The 17,736-nt window shown below is 38.6% G+C and overlaps 1 protein-coding gene and 1 long non-coding RNA gene across 4 annotated transcripts in view; one reads left to right on the top strand and one right to left on the bottom strand.

The window, feature by feature from the left end:
• LOC112546977 (uncharacterized) overlaps positions 1–15,987 on the top strand; it is a 29,579-nt gene extending 13,592 nt beyond the window's left edge. The window contains exons 3-4 of the long non-coding RNA XR_016350256.1: positions 9,260–9,358; positions 15,852–15,987. This is a non-coding gene — a long non-coding RNA (uncharacterized LOC112546977). The remainder of the gene's footprint in view (positions 1–9,259; positions 9,359–15,851) is intronic.
• Positions 1–17,736, bottom strand: part of ST6GALNAC3 (ST6 N-acetylgalactosaminide alpha-2,6-sialyltransferase 3) — a 339,199-nt gene that overhangs the window by 284,090 nt on the left and 37,373 nt on the right. The window lies entirely within an intron of this gene.

The following is a 17,736-nucleotide window of genomic DNA, read 5'->3' as shown; positions in this document are numbered from 1 at the left end:
GCAGTAATTTATTCCAATACCATTTAAATAACTCAAATCATTTAGCATGCATAGTAAACTTCACAATGACATACAAAACATTTAAAAAGCTATAATTTGTTAGAAATCAGAGGACAGGGATATAACGGCAACAATAGCATAGGGTTAAAATGATACAATTTTACTTTTAGGATTTCTATGAGCAGTTTCTGGGGGGTGAGGAGGGAATGCCAGTCTTTTGGAAATGAGTCAAGAGCGATTACTGCAAAATGTAATAAGCATTAAGAATTATTGTTTATATGAAGCAAATACAATTTTTCTACTTGAAATTGGATGAAGGTTATTTAGAACCCACAAGCTGGTAATCACTAGAAAATTCTTTTAAGAATTGTAAAGGCTGCTCTAGAGTGGAGGTGGTTGCTGAGCACCCATTAATACAGACCGGAGCACCAGAGGTGTGTCATAATGGGATTGCAGGAGCACAGGCTACAACTGTGAGCTGTGTGCACACTATTACTATTTCTTGTGACAAATGAGTCAAGCGCAGATCAACCTTCAGCAGCGGTTGGTTCTCCATACAGTCTCTTTATTATGAGAAAAACAATTTATACTTACCACATGTCCTCAGAGTAGACCACATTTTCTTCAGCTTTCAAATACTTTCAACTTTTTTGTTACTGTGAAACTCATTACAATGAATTCCCCTTTAACTAATATTCCTGATATATAGGCTATATAGTTCATTCACAAGCGAGAGAGAGAGAGAGAGAGAGAGAGAGATTCCTTTTTAAAGAGAGACTTGAATTCTGAATAAACTTAAAAAATAACAAATAGTCTGGTAGCACTTTATAGACTAACAAAACATGAGCTTTTGTGGGCACAACCCACTTCTGGAGTATTGAGTTTATACTTTGGGTCTGGACATCCTAAACTCTACTTCAGTCATCTGAAGAAGTGGGTTGTGCCCACGAAAGCTCATGATAGCATCTACATGTTTTGTTAGTCTATAAAGACTATTTGTTGTTTTCTAAGTTTATCCTGCACAGACTAACTCAGCTACCTCTTGAAGCTTTTGAATTCTGAAGCTAATTTAAGGGTAGCACTTCCTAATCTATGACAGATCTGATGGACCTAAACACCTGCAAAGAGGATGCAGGAGGACAGCTGCTGATATTCTAACTTCCAGACAGAAAAAGCAGTTGGGATGGACTGTATCGTAGCTCCACAGCCACCTCCAGACTGTGGCCCTGATGCTGTAGACACTTATGCACATGCTTAGCTTTACAACTATGAACTGTCTAACTGAATTCAGTGGGATTAGTTGTGATAGTAAAGTTTCCATCTTCTCAATGTCTGTAGAGTTCTCCACACATAAACCAAATGGGGATCAGAGTAATCTGTGGTGTAAAGACTTCCTCCTACTTTCACTGCAGACAAGGCTAAGACTACCATGTAATTTTCAGAATTATATTTCAATGCAGAATTCCAGGATCCCAGTGGAAAAGTAAGAGGAGATAAGGAGCAAGAGATTATTTTAAACAGTAAAATTTAAATGTATAGATGTGCAGCTTTGTTTTTCATATGATATAAATCTTAGAAGGAAGGTAAACCTTCTTTGAGTTTTAAGTCATAGATGTTTGAAAGTTTTCCTAATATGAAGAGTCCCTCTTTAAATCAACCCCGATAAAGAAACATATTTCCATAAACAAGAGATAAAAAAAACCAATAGATCTGCTAAATAGATCTGCTAAATGAATATATTTTCTATTTGGTAAACACCTAACTCTCACAATGCTTGTAAACAAATATATGTTATAGATGTACAACTTATTGGCAAGATGAAACACTGGTATCAAGATTATCTATTTCATATGTTACTACCTGAGTAATCTACCCATCTATTGACCTTTTACTCAGTAAAAAGAGTAGATAAAATATTGCAAAAAACATTCTTAATGAATATTTATTCATGTTCAAAAGTAAATTTCAATTTCACTGTATTCACAACCCTTTTGGTGTTTGCCTTTCATAAACATTAGCAAGTTAGAGCTATACTAATGCTAATAATTGGGGGAAAATGAATTGTAAAGTAATTTTAAAATGAATTGTAATTCATTCCAAAATGAATTAGACTGTAAAATGCATACGTTGGCATATTAGTTAATTACACAAGTCTTCCAATCTTGGAAAAGAAACAATACCACATCACTTGGGAATCCTCATAATGGTCAGTTAATGAGCAAACTAAAATGTCTTTTTACTTGAAAAATTTGTAAAATTTCAAATCAAATAGATTTATGAATTTTGTGATCCAATTGCAATGAAAGAGTGATGTTTGTCAAATAAAATGATTTTCTTTCGGTTAGAGACGACCAGATAATTAAATACTTCACTTTATATTCATAATTTATAATATTGCTAGAGTTCAAACACATAAAAAACTATTAAAAACTGGATGTGACCAATACAAATTAACCTTCCCCTAAAAGAAACGGCAAACTTAACTCACACTTTAGAAAAATCTTTGTTATTCTATACAATTGTACTCTTTAAATACCAACAAATGGAGTATGATATATCTGTACAATAGCTATATTTTATCAAAATGTACTAAGGAGAACATGAGTCAATGTCTAGCTTATTTATTGTGTGAGACATATGGTAACCCAGTGAACACTTTGGCTGTGTCTACACTGGCAAGATTTTGCGCAAAAATGTTCTTGAGCAAGAGGCCAGTGTAAACAGGTAACATCAATTTCTTGCACAAGAAAGCCTGATGGCTAAAATGGCCATCGGAGCTTTCTTGCGCAAGAAAGCGTCTACACTGGCATGGATTCTTTTGCGCAAAAGCAAATCTTTTGTGCAAAGGCACATGCCAGTATAGATGCTCTCTTGCACAAATACTTTTAAAGGAAAAACTCTTCCGTTAAAAGTATTTGCGCAAAATCATGTCATTGTAGACACAGCCTTTTAGTATATGGGAGTTGTACCACTGCCATAATAAGAGACTACAATTCACAGCACCGCATTTCTCATTAAGTGTGTTCTGTGGCATGGTATCTAGTTAAAAAAAAACGTATAACATACAGTATTGTAGATTTTTAAGATGTCCAATGTAAAGTTCTTAATCTACTGCAGTTAGTAAAGAGAGTCCTATAACTCAATGGGATACTTATATTGTCTGTCCATTTTTTGTATCAAAATTTACCATCATCATATGGAATCTTTTTACAATCAAATAGCCTTACTCCAATGTTCTCAGTATGAAGGTACCATTGAGTTGTAGAGGATGTGAACAAATCAGAAGTATCTTCCCTACCTTCCATTTACACTAATCCTCCCAAAGCAGTCACCATTTCAATCCCCTCCCAAGACTGGATAGAATGGAGCAAAGCTTTAAAATGATGACACACCTCTAAAAATCCTCCTCACTGCTCTGTCAGTAACCAAGAGTAATTAAATTCCACCTCCAGTGGAACAATGACTGGCATTTCAACTGTGATAATAACATTTACGTGGCAGTTAAGGTGCTCAAAGTGCTGTATGAAATTCAACTAATCCTTAACTGCAATGTGAAGTATACTATCTTTAATAAATAAGAGAGAGGAGAGAGAGAGGATAAGAAGGGACTTGTGCAAGTCTCTGCAATAAGTCAGTGGCTGCCTGAGTCAGCACTGCTGTACAATAACCAGGATAAACCACATAGAGCTTAAAACAAATTAATATGATGACTATAACCCTACATCTGTCTCCCACCCCTGCTAAAATATTTGCATTGATACAAAGACTCATACTTCTGTTTGCAATAGCATGTAGATCTTAGATACTTATATGCAGAGCAGCTGGGATATGCAACCATATTTGCACCTCCAGCTGTTTTTTTCCTTTCATTTTTCTGTCCCATTTTTCTGCCCCAGCAGCTTTCCACCCTAAGCAACAGCGCCATTTGCCCCATCCTGGTTGCAAGATTATTTCACACTCACCCCATCCCTGTAATATCTGTATTTATCCTACTCACTCTTGTGATATAGGGAAGTGCCATTGCCTTATTTTACAGATGGGACATTGAGGCATGGAGAGGCAAAGCAACAGTGGGGCTCTGTAGAACAGACAATAAACCTGGGATTCCTAAGTTCCAAGATGATGCCACAAACACTAGTCCATCCTTCCTTTCTAGATACTAGTTATGATGGGTAGAGTCACAGAGATCACAATGAGACTGTCTCTTGATGGGCTGATCACCTAACTGCCCTCTGGGGTACCCCGGCATCCTGTCCTGTTGAGTCAGAACCTCTAGTCTCCCCCAGAAAAGGCACAGAGTTTGGGTAACAGCCTACCACAGAGCAATGCAGACACTGAGAGCAGCTCAGTGCTGGGAAAGGTCAGTCACAGGGACTAGACACAGCAGTCAGGTGCACTGCCCCAATGGGGTCAAAACCCAGATAAAGCTGTTTACACTGCATAAAAGTTTTATACAGAGCAAGCTCATAAGTTTGCTCCCTTTATCAACGAGAGAGATACACAGCTGTTTCCCCTCCACCGCAGTAACAATTATTTACACTTTTGTTTATTGATATAAAAAGTAGGATTTAAGTAGTTGCAAGTAATATAGATCTAAGTAACTTATTAAGCTTATATAAAACAAGACCCACACGCTAAGCCTTAAGTGTAAGGCTAATGCACTAAAAGAAGTTGATACAAATCATAATTTCTCACCCTAGATCCTATTTCTGGTAAAGTCCTCATCAGACAAGAGCTTTTCTTTCTGACCTGCGACCAGCGCTCTTCTCCTCCCCTCCCATTGGAGCTCTTTTGTTTCCAAGTATTTTCATTTATCCTCTCAGGGAGGGAGCAGTCTGTGAAGCCAGCTGAAGACAATCATTATTTGCTTCAGATTCCTTATACAGAATTTCCCTGGGGTAGGAGGTCTTTGTTCAATTCCCCGCACCTCTGTGGAAAAGTACAAAATTCAAGATGGATTCCAGCACGAGGTGGCATGGTCATATGTCTTTGTAGGATCAATTACTTGTTCGACTCCAGTCAGTCAAACTTCCCACTGGGAGTAAAGAGAACAGGGTGTTTGTGACAGAACAGATCTTAAGGGAGCCACAGCAACATGCCTTTGAGGGAGGACAGACTAGAGTGTCCCCAATTCCCTTTCAGCCCTCTCCCCACAGGGTGCACACATTTGCTGGTGATTCCAGTGAACACCAAATGCTTCCCCCTATGATTTCTGAACTTGTTTTCTGAGGCTGTGCTTCTGTCCCTGTTCCCTACTGTTCATATGCCAGCAGACCTCCCATTGGATTGGAGTCAATTAGAATTTTGCATGAGTGAGCACTGCAGGGTCTGGCCTATTGGCATAAAACAACTCATCATTTTTAATTGGCACTTTAAGTTTCATCAGACTACAGAACACATCTCACACTGCCTTAGTAAATGTTTGCATAGGGTAACAATTTGGTTCATTCATGTTAATAGTCAGAAGTGATCCAAATATATATTGGTTAAATACAAAGGCTGGGTTCACTGTCTGAAAACAAAGACATTCCGATTTTTTTTAAATCAGTATTTATTTTTAAAATTAACCTCATTGTTGTGAACCAATCCAGACAATTATATCTAGTTACACTGACCTAGGCTCACTTTATCTAGATGCTTCAGAAGGGTAGCAGAGTTCGTCTGTAACAGGAAAAACTTAAAAAATAACAAATAGTCTAGTAGCAGTGCTACTAAACTATTTGTTGTTTTTTAAAAATTTTTCTCTAGATGGTTTGGTCCACCCCACTTAAATACTGTGTATACTGGGAAGCTTATAAAACTATTTTTCACCACCAAATTCCTCTTGATAAGGAACTGTTTTTAATGTCATATTATTTATTTCTTCAAGACTAACACCAGTCTAAATTCATCAGCACTCTAGTCTTTGCCTGTGCATGGCTATACCAATGGGGTTATCTGAAAAAAAGGAAGTCTGCCACTAGGATTAGGGAGTTGCTTGGTTTGTTTTTCATAATATGCTTGCATCTAGCACATTCCCTCACCCCCCAAAAAGAAACATGAAGAACAAGCATTTGATTTCATGTTTTAAAGAATGTTATGCACTCAGGAAGTTTGTTCTCAGGATTCAAATATGCTGAAATATCAGAATTTACACAGAAGTCAACAGACATTATTCTATGTAGGGCGAGATTTTCCTGAGACTCTACGCAGTTAATACAAAAGACTTTGCTTTGTTAGCTGATTCCTGGCGTGGAAAATATGTTATTTTTAATAAATGTCATATGGGCCTGATGTTATCAGTTTGATATTCACTTGCCTGGTTCCTAGGAGTTAGCTCAGAGGAGGCTTTAAAAGGGGGAAGCCATAGGAAACAAAAGCAATAATAAAATAAATCTCTTTGAGAAAAGGGGCTGTATCATCAATGGCGAAGAAACCACTTGTCTGGCTCCATCTGGACTAGAATGGCTTTCTTATTCTAAAACTAAAACCAGATGTTACAGAGGACATAAAACATCAAAGTCTCTAGAAAATACAGAGTCCTGGAGGAGCTAGGAGAGGTCACCTAGGATAGGTCGCATGAGTTATCCTATTAGAGCCCTGTATTGTAATGTCTTTGAGACAGGGACTATATCTCATTATTATAGATTTTGTGGTGCTTAATGCAATAGGCCTCTGGACACTACCACAATATAAGTAATAAAACAAGTTTATTGTACTAAAATTGAATCATGCGTCAAGTCAGGATGGGCAGTGACCCAGAGGAGTGCAAAAGAACATGCAGCATTATGCTAAATGTATTTGTGTTTAGACAGAACAAGTGAAAATACTTCAGTAGCAAGTCAGGTGGATATTTTTTCCTGTGGTGTTCCAGAGTTAAAAGGAAAAATGCAATCAGTCCCTCAATAAAATTGAATTTGACACCCCTTTTCTATTGAGATTAGGAATTATCTTTCAAACCTGCACTTTGGAGCATCAGTGTCAACCTGTCGGGAGTATAATTTAGATTTTTTAGCAACATAAGATGCCTTCTCTTCTGTAGTCATTAGTGGCTGGCATGAATACACTGACAGTATTATAAATGAAAGCCAGACAGTTTGCACCACTCATCCAATGTTTTGCCAGTAGCTCTAAACCTCTCTATGAAAAGGGAAAAATCCTCTTCTCTAACCAGGGTCTATAGAGGCTTTTTTTTTCCTCTCTTGAAATCAATATCTACTTACTCTTCACAAATCCCAATAATTTCAGTGTAATGTCCGGAAAAGACATAGTATGATTAAAAAAATTAGGAGCACTCAAACAGAGTTAATGTTCTCATCCTATAAAAAATAAGCTAATATATATTAGCAGTTATTTGTTGGAGCTTAATCAGAAACCAATAAGGAAGAAATGGTATGTTTTTTTAAATGGAAACAGACTGGAAACTCTCATTTCCTATTGTGACAAGTGGAGCTTAGACAATGGACTCAAGCAAGTGTGTGAACTACATCCTTTTATTTGATTTATGGAAAAACACTAGCACATGCTGTGCTGTCACACTTTAAGCAGCCCTCCTGTGATTAAATAAATGGGGAGTTCTGCTTCCAACTGGTGGCACAGTACGGCCTATAGCGGTCTAGGGAAGATTCTTCCCAAGTGAGGACAGAAATGAAGGTCATATTCTAGGAAGACGGGGCATTGAGGTGGGACTTAATTTAATGTGATGTAACATTATGATTGTTTGTCATGTGCTGTGACAGTCAGGGCCACAGATCAGAACATTTAAAAGGTGCTTAGAGAGCAGAAATGTCAGGAACTGGTGCCACTGATGGCAAAAACTGGTATAACAGAGGGCCTGGATGAAAAAGAAAAAATACTTTTAAATAAGATCACACCTGATGTGGCCGGTATTCAAGAAAGATAAAAGATTCTGTATGAGCGTCAAGAGAGGGATTCACTGCCCTGTGTTAACTGCAATTTTTGCTGATTGTAAAGAGGAACATGTGTTCAACCGGTAACAAGGGAAGTAGCAACATCTGGGTGCAAACACAATTATTTAGGTGAATCAAGAACTCAGCAGACTGTGAGAAACTTCAAAAATACCTATGTATCCAAAATACATATAATACATATCCAAATTAAGTGAATGGACAACATGATGGCAGATGAACCTGAAGTATGTCTAAATTTCATAGAAAGCTTCCCTGAATATGTACCCATCCAACATGCTATGTATATACTCAGAGTATCTAGCTCCTCCTGCCACCAAAACTACACTTTTTAACACACTTACTGGATCAGACCTAGCATGAACATGTCTCTTAGAGCTGAGAATTACATCCTCAGCTCAAAATTCCCTTAATGTTGAGGTAAGAGTAAGGAAGGAATAAATTGCAGCACTCAGACATATTATTGGGCTCCAAACTAATTGTTAACTGAGCATCAGACTGGCCAGCTCAAAGTGAAGCAGCAATTAAAAAAAAAATCTAACAAAATGTTAGGGAGTGTGAGGAATGACTTACAAATAATTCTGAGAGTATTGTACTGCCATTGTAGATATCAATGGCACACCCTTACTTTGAATATTGCATTCCATTCTGGTCAACCCCTTTCAAAATAGCTACAGAAGTAATAGAAGGGGTCCAGAGATGGGCAATAAAAGTGACTGGAGCCATGGAAAAAATTCCTATAAGGAGAAATTCAAAAGATTACACAAGTTAGTTTACAGAGGTTTATTTACCCTCTTGTTATACTAATGCAATGGTAATTAAAGAAAAAAACCTGAAAGGCAAAAAATTTAAAGCTAACAAGCAAACATCCTTTCACACAGCACAGTTAGCCTGTGGGACTCAATGCCACAAGGTATCAGAGGCCAAAATCTAAATTTCAAAAAATGGATTAGTCCATTATATTAATACTGAGAACATCTTATATTTAATGTGTTGCCAGATCTTGCAACTTTATCCCAAGGCAATTTTGGCCTGCATTGCAAATTATCTCAACATGAAAAGCCCAAGCAGAGGCAGGGTGGAGTGAAAGAGGTGGGGGTGTAGTAACAAAGAACAAGTGGGAATCCCTTAACTAAATGTTGCAGTCATGGGGAAGTAAACCGCAAATCCAGAGATCATGAGTTCTAGTCCCAGCTTTTGCTTGATACAACAGCCACTAAAGTAATTGTTAGATACTATGTAGCAAAACATTGTATGTAGAAGTGAATTCAAATATTGTATTAATATTTGTTTCACTGTTGCATTTTTTGGGTTTGTATTTTGGTTAATGGCTGCTGTCCCTTTAAAAACAGAATACGGGAGACTGATCAATTTTGAGACCGATAGCAACCAGTGGGAAATTTTGCCTGTTTCCAGAAAGTAAAAGAAACTGCCTGTGTGAGCTCCAAAAGGTCAGAACTTGATTTAATAAGTGCATCTGTCCAGAAAGCAAGCTTCAATTCTCTAAAGGGTACCATTAGCACTTATGGGGGACTAGATACCTCAGGGAGATATTAATGAGCTGTAGAGCCTATCACCTGTCAGTTATCGGTTTGAATCCTACCCAGATCTGCACGGATTAAAAGTTGATCTAATGGAACTTTGGTAGCCTCTATAGGAGATGAGTTTGGATAGTCCCAGTTCTACCATCTCCTATGACACAAATTCACCACTATGCAGACTGTAAGCTGTTCAGGGTGGACTATCTCTTACTATAGTGTTGTAGAGTAACCATGACTGGGTGGGTGAAGGCCTCCAAAAAAAAAAAAAAAATCACAACAGACCAAAGAACAGGAAAGATTGTTATAATCCCATCATCTTTGAGGACTGACTTACAAATTTGAACTTTGGGTTCCATGTGCTGTTATTATAAGGCTGTAAATATTCTAAGAACACCAGGAACCACTAACTGACAGAACTAGAAAGACATATTCCTTATGGTGGGCAGGTTATACTCCAAGGCTGTGTCTACATTGGCAAGATTTTGCGCAAAAGCAATTGCTTTTGCGCAAAATCTTGCCATCTGTCTACACTGGCCGCGAGTATCTGTGCAAGAACACTGACGTTCTAATGTACGAAATCAGTGCTTCTTGCGCAAATACTCCGATGCTCCCGCTCAGGGATAAGCCCTCTTGAGCAAGTATTCTTGCGCAAGAGGCCAGTGTAGACAGGCAACGTTAATTTCTTGCGCAAGAAAGCCCGATGGCTAAAATGGCCATTGGAGCTTTCTTGCGCAAGAGAGCGTCTACACCGGCATGGATGCTTTTGCGCAAAAGCATCCATGCCGGTGTAGATGCTCTCTTGCGCAAGTACTTTTAACGGAAAAACTCTTCCGTTAAAAGTATTTTTGCAAAATCATGCCAGTGTAGACGTAGCCCAAGTATTCACTGCTGGCCACTACCTTAGACCAAAAGGTGACTTGCTTGATATCTTGCCAAATCTGGCAAGGTAAATCCTGCTATATGTTTCTATTTATATCCTATAAATATTAGGCATCAGACATGATGGAATTAAAAGAGAACACATCTAAACACAGTCATATTCCAGTGACATGAAACTAAACCATACTTCTAACCGACATTCATATTTTACACTTGAACATGCAGATAATCTACCATCATTTACAGTTCTTAGCCAAGTATGTACAGCCTTCTACAGCCAAACAGCGGACAAGCAACCATTCTTATTTAAAAGGTAGAGTGGTTAAAAGTTGCAATTTTAAAATGTACTTGCATTACACATCTGAAACAAGCACTGATTCAATGGGAGACTAGGTTCCCCATCGCAGCTTTCAAGAAGTGCTAGACACTGTGCACTCTTTTTAATAAAGAGGCCTAGCTCATTTCTTCTTAGTATTTCCTTTAAAATTCCAAGAGCGCCCTCTTGTGTGAAAAATGCTACTTATAATGAAGCACACAAAGGTGCTCGTGTCACTGTATGAGTTTTATCAACACAGCTACATTCTCTCATATGACCTCTGATGCCACAGCTTTGACTGCTTCTGACATTTTATTCTTTCCTTCCTGTTCCATTTCACTGGATTTTTATGAGCCCAGAGATGTGCCAACGAACACTAAGAACAAAGCAAGTTAACACAGAGAATTTACTCTAATGAACAACTGTATTGTCATAAGAAAAAAAAGATAACATTCACTATCCCATAGAGCTCTGTGGGGATCATCCTCCTTGCAGGCTGATGTACTGACATATACTCCACTCTAAATAAAAAAAAATAAAAAAAAGAACCAACACTTTTAAGCTACTAGAAAATATTTTAAAGTCTAAAAAAAATTAAACTGAAGAAGTGTCCTGACTCTTTGCTGTCCACCTCCAAATCAGTTTGTAGTGAGAAATTTTCAGATAATGGCCTATTTACTCTGGATTGTCAGGAGAGCATCATTTGGCAGAGAGGCAAATGAAAAGTGAAAGACATCAGAGATGTTCCCCCTGAGGTAATGAATTGAGTAGTGCCACAAATTTCAAACCTGCAGGTGCTCATTAAAAGCCACAAATGTTACCAGTCAGAGCAAAGTCATATTTATGGGGGGAAATGCACATGTTGCTTGTTAAAACTGCCATAATTATCAGAATAAGTAAAGCAGAGTCAGCTACCAAGGGAGGGGAAATAATAATAAAAAAACACTAACCGAGCAAGGACTTATCTGAGGCTGGAAGATGAAAAAAGGGATTTGCTGGTTGAATCCAGACAGTACATTAAACCCCCACCAATAAACAGAGTGTTATTTATTGTTTTAATTGTGTGCCTGCCTGGAGCTTTCCTTCCTCTAGCAATTAAGCTGAATGCCCTTGACAGTTTGTCTTCTGCAGTGGCACACACTGAAAATAGTCATTGGCTTCAGTCCTCTGTGGTCCCCACAGTATTTTAATTTTCTAAAGCCAAGATTTATGGAAATGGTGACATTCATCTCTATCTGCTAAAATGATAGCATGTTGGTTATAAATACAGCCTTACCATTTTTTTATATATTTTTAGCTAAAAGGTTGACAGAGAGGGCTTAGCCTTCTTCTCATCATTATGCTGCACAGGATGGGCTGTGAATTTTATGAGTGTTATCTCACTGCATACATCTTTAAAAGCTTTCTGGCCACAGACATTCTTTCCCTCTCGTTTCTTAAAGAATAGGGGTAGTAATTAGCAACTATTAACAGTCTGACTCAAATGTGAGGAGAGAAAAAAAAATTACATTGAAAAGACAATAGAACTAGAAACCCAGTTAAACGTTTAAATCCTCAAAATTACAGAGACCCTACTCTGTGCGTGTCTAAAAACTGTCAGAACTCATCCAAAAATATATGTAAAGTGAAGATTTAATTTCTGAAAGACTCTTTTTAGATAAAAAAAGACAAAAAGTGGCCCAGTGAAAATACATCAGGCAGAAATGTGGGATCTCTAAACAGAATGGATCTTAAGAAAATGTCTTCTATTCTAGCCAGTTTCATCACCCAAAGCAAAGGTCCTGCCTTAACGATCTAGAAGCTAAGTTTAAAATATTATTGCCCAAGAAAGTGTCTTCAAGCTCTAGCAAGTTAACTTTCATTTAAGTCTACCAGGCAGTTTCAAAGTATGGCATTCGGCTGTGTTTCTACCCAGTGTTCCATGCACACGGGAGTGAGGTGGAAAAGTACTAACTTGTATATTAATCTAAACGAAACATTTTTACAGAGGAAGATGGCATGTAAGACACCAGAGAGTTAACTGAGATTAGAATTAGTGTTAAACTATAAATCTGTGCTCATTCTACTATAACAATGTAAAAAGAGAATTAAGTCAATCCAGGAATCAAAATTACTGAACCAACACAGACACTGCCTCAGACCAGGCCTGCTGGAGGGAGGGGACCCAACAGGAGTAGTTGCCCTGGGTCCTGGTGATTCTAAAGGATCTGGGGCTTCCAGCCACTGCAGCTGCAGTGCCACCCAGAGCCCTGAGCCCTTTAAATTGCTGCCAGCGTGGTATGTTCCATGCAGCTCTGATAGCAAGGGAGGGGAGAAGGGGGCACTGAAGACTGGCTGCCCCCAAACCTGTCCCTTCTGCTTGAGGCCTTGCCCTTTCCAGGAGCCAGAATCCACATACCCACACTTTGCCCAAGACCCCATGGAAGCTGTAGGCTCTCCTGCCTCAGACAAGAGGGACAGCCAGGAAAACACAAGGAAAAACAAATGAAACTGAATATAAAGGATCTTCCTCACAAGAAATAATGTGTGGAATAATGGCAAGGTTGGATGGTGAAGCAAAATACAAAAACAAACAAAAAAAAACCCGTCTTCAATAGGTTTTATAAATTATGTGAGATTTCCCAAGAACATGATGTAAGACTGAGGTGTAGGTTTTTTATCCCCAATGTGATTTCTATGCACAGTATGTACAGACAATATTTCTAATCTTCTGGCTACCTTGCAATTTGTAACAAGAAGAGGTATGCATAACGGTAATGGTCTAAGCTCCTTTATAAGTGTTTTTGCATGCAAGAGATGTTGTGCCTTCCAAGTTACATGCTGGGATTCTCTCTTAGTGATCGAAATTTCTAAGCAGAATCCATGAATATTGTGTATAAAGTCCTTCCATAAATTCTGGCAAGAGCTATGATAATCAGAGTATATCATTTTCTTTTAATGTTGAAAGGAACAAATTCTAATGGAATACTCACAGGGAGATCACCACCACCCTCATCTCTAAATCTTGCTACAGCCTCACAGCTCTTGGCCAACTAGAACAATGTGAGGTCTAAATTCATGGCTACATTACAAAATTAAGTCAAAGTTCTGCCACCACAGTAGCTTCAAATGGTATTTCATATCCACACTATGCTTATTATCAGCACTGTGTGGCTTAACCAGGAGCACTTCCACTTAACTGAGTGGAGGCATTACTGCTCAGAGCCCGTGGTGTCAGTCCTGCTGCCCTGGAGCTCACAGCTGGAGCCCTCTTCCCGCTCGGGTTGTCAGCCCCAGGGAGGGAGAGCTCCAACCGTCAGTCACACATGGAGCTGAGAGCCAACAAGTGATGTAAATAACAGTGTCTACACAGACACTGCAGCACACTACCTCATCCACCTCAGCACTGTGCCTCTCAGGGAGGGGGAATTAAGTTGCTGTACTGGGCAATTTACATTGCTGAGAGCAACATTATAGTCTAGACACTTAGGCTACGTCTACACTGGCCCCTTTTCCGGAAGGGGCATGTAAATTTCACCTGTCGTCGTAGGGAAATCCGCGGGGGATTCAAATATCCCCCGCGGCATTTAAATAAAAATGTCCGCCGCTTTTTTCCGGCTTTTAAAAAAGCCGGAAAAGAGCGTCTACACTGGCCCCGATCCTCCGGAAAAAGTGCCCTTTTCCGGAGGGTCTTATTCCCGGAGGGTCTTTGAAGTAGGAATAAGACCCTCCGGAAAAGGGCACTTTTTCCGGAGGATCGGGGCCAGTGTAGACGCTCTTTTCCGGCTTTTTTAAAAGCCGGAAAAAAGCGGCGGACATTTTTATTTAAATGCCGCGGGGGATATTTAAATCCCCCGCGGATTTCCCTACGACGACTGGTGAAATTTACATGCCCCTTCCGGAAAAGGGGCCAGTGTAGACGAGCCCTTACAGAGTTAGGACAATTTAAACTGCCTTATGCCAACCTAACTCTGTAGTTTAGACCAAGCCTTAGTATTTCTCTGTGCCCTTCCTTCATACTGTTTGTCATCACCCCATCACCCTATCCATAAAGTTCATATTACCCTCCTTCTCTTGCAGATGGCCTTGGTTATATAAATGTTAGAGGCTCTGCAGATGAATATTCAGATGTAACAAATAGTATATTTAAAATATTAAAGTGTTCAATCCATAGTGAATTTTCACTTTTCTTTTCTTCACCTCCACCCCAGTAAGAAATTCCAACCACCTGCAGATTGTTAATCTGCATCCAGCAGAAACTGCCTCTTTATTTGCAGAGAAAATTAACCATTCAAGAGTTAAAAGTTTTATTTTACCTTTGAGAATGACTTCTTGCATGTGTTTAAAGTTTTGAGTCAAGAAATTTAAAAAAATGTATTTTTTCTATATATGCTAGCCAGTGAATTTTCCCCAGTTTCCTCAGAGGTGGAGGGTTTTTTTTCTTATAGCTCCAAAAATGGAGGTACAGCGGGAATCATTCTCCAACCAAGCCTACCCACAGAGCATCTTCAAGAGTCACATGAGTACTTCAGGCATCAAGGATAGACAGTAGACATGAAACAGCACCCATTGATTTCTCTGCAAAGATTTCTAAACTCTCAGCAACACCACTGGCTTACATTAACACCCGTAACCTGAAAATTTTCCCCCAAAGCCTCAGGTCTCTTGGAGCACAGTTTGTCATAGCTCGTCTGCTGCCGAAGAGAATTCAATTTACACTTTTATTTATTTATTTTTATTTGAGATCAAAAGTTGGGTCACCTCCCAGGGAAGTAAGATTAATAATGAAGTCACCTGTAAACAAGGAGTTAAGAAAGAAATGATTTACCCTTCAGGAAAGGAGAGAATTTAAGGCTTTAATAGACTTAGCTCATCCCAGCAATCAATCCCAGCTGGCAAAATCTAGGTCAGTGAAACCAAATGGAATCCAGAGAATGAAACACTCAGTTGTTAAAGATTAAGAAAGAGCTTAAGATCAGGTCAGAAACAAAGGTCACGAAGCTATGTTTCATGGTTCTATTTAGTAAACAGCCAAAAAACTCTAAAAAAAAAAAACCCACCCCAAAGCCCATATTTAGTGTTTGCCTTAAAACAACAAAAACAAGACATTTTAGAGAGCAAATATATGTTTATAGGTATAATTCCAAGCCGTATAATATACAGAAATCCAATGTTGTCAACTCTCATGATTTTGTCACGTGTCTCATGATAATTATTTTTTCCTTAAAGCCCCTGCACTCAAGAGGATATGTGATGATTTGAGGTTCATTCCTGAAGAAAATGTCAGCTTCTAGCCCTTCTGGCTATGAAAAAAAATCTTCAAAATGTGACCCCCGCTCACCCTAAAGGCAAATAAAAAGGCAAAAGTAGAAGGGAAATAAAAAGAACTCCAGATCTATTATTTTTATAAAATCCCATGATTTAAAGCCAATCTCATGAATTTTGATGACCCTAATTCGTGATTTTTGAAAATTTGGGGTTGGCAGTACTGGATCACAGAAGCCTTCATTCCTTTAATGTTAATGGTGTTAGGTACCATAAAAAAAATCTTACTAGTAAGACAGAATATTGGATGTTATCATAGACCAGTGTTTCTCAACCTTTTTTAATAAAGTACCCCTTTAAAAAAATTATAAGAACCCCCAGTACCTACAGTTTTCAGACACACACAATGTTTTCTACCATTGCAACACATTTGTTTAAACAACTTAATCATAGTCTAGTGGTCGATGAAATTTTTGGGTGTAAAAAGTACAAAAATAATAAAAAGCTGTAAAACTTAAAACAAAAATTCAATTTTTTCCAAATTTCAGTTGTGTTGATATACTCCCCATACTCCTCTCGAATACCCCAAAGGGTACTTGTACCACTGGTTGAGAAACACTATCATAGACAGTTCTCCTTCTCATCTATCTTTAATAATGGCTAAAAGGTTATACATAACGGCTATGTCTACACTGCACCCCTTTCCCGGAAAAGGGATGCAGATTAGACGCTTTGGAATAGGCAAATCCACGGGGGATTTAAATATCCCCCGCGGCATTTGCATTAACATGGCTGCCGCTTTTTTCCGGCTTGGGGATAAGCCGGAGAAAAGCGCCAGTCTAGATGTGATTCTCCGGAAAATAAACCCTTTTCCGGAGGATCTCTTATTCCTACTTGAAAGTAGGAATAAGAGATCCTCCGGAAAAGGGTTTATTTTCCGGAGAATCACATCTAGACTGGCGCTTTTCTCCGGCTTATCCCCAAGCCGGAAAAAAGCGGCAGCCATGTTAATGCAAATGCCGCGGGGGATATTTAAATCCCCCGTGGATTTGCCTATTCCAAAGCGTCTAATCTGCATCCCTTTTCCAGAAAAGGGTTGCAGTGTAGACAGAGCCAACATGTATAGCCTAATCCACGTTCCATAATATTGCAGACTATAATCGGCTATTTTCCTTTTGAAGGTACAGGGATTCAAACGCACAGATCTCCTGTATATAAGAGAGCCATTGCATGACACTATTAAGCATTCTCCTCCAGGCTTCAACCTAAGCCAGCCATGCCTCCCATATATTTTAACAAACAAATTATAAAACTTTGGACAAATGGAGCATCTAACGGGAATGTAGACAGAAACTCAACCACAGACGCTTGGTGAACATTACTAGAGTCTATGCAAGGATTCCCCCTGCCCTGGAAAGTCAGGATGGAATGAGGTCATTAAACCAAATGTTGAAGTTAAAGCATTTCCAATAAAAACAAGCTAATTGAAACCTATAATGTTTCAGCAGTTCCATTGTGCTGCATATAAACAGAATGAAAGGAGAAAAAACAACCTTAGGAGTCAGTTACCTATTAATGTATTTTGAGACACCCAATAATTTTACTAGATTCCATCCTGTTTCATTTTTCTACCAGAACTTTAAAAAAATTCAAAGGAAATCCATGCTGCTTTCAGATTTGATATACAGTAACTTATGAACTAACTGCTCCAAGTTTTCACTTGCAATAGTTTGGTCATAATGAGAAAAAAAAGTGTGGACAAGCAGTACAAGATATACAAAGACTCTTAAACTGGGAGCATGGTCTATATTAGCAAGATCTTTATCCTTCTTGCTTCGTATAGAGAAGC

Source organism: Pelodiscus sinensis, chromosome 9 (assembly GCF_052426305.1).
Source record: "Pelodiscus sinensis isolate ZL-2025 chromosome 9, ASM5242630v1, whole genome shotgun sequence".
Lineage (NCBI taxonomy): Eukaryota > Metazoa > Chordata > Testudines > Trionychidae > Pelodiscus > Pelodiscus sinensis.
Note: the sequence above shows the minus strand (reverse complement) of the source record. Positions and strands in the feature narration are given on the sequence as shown.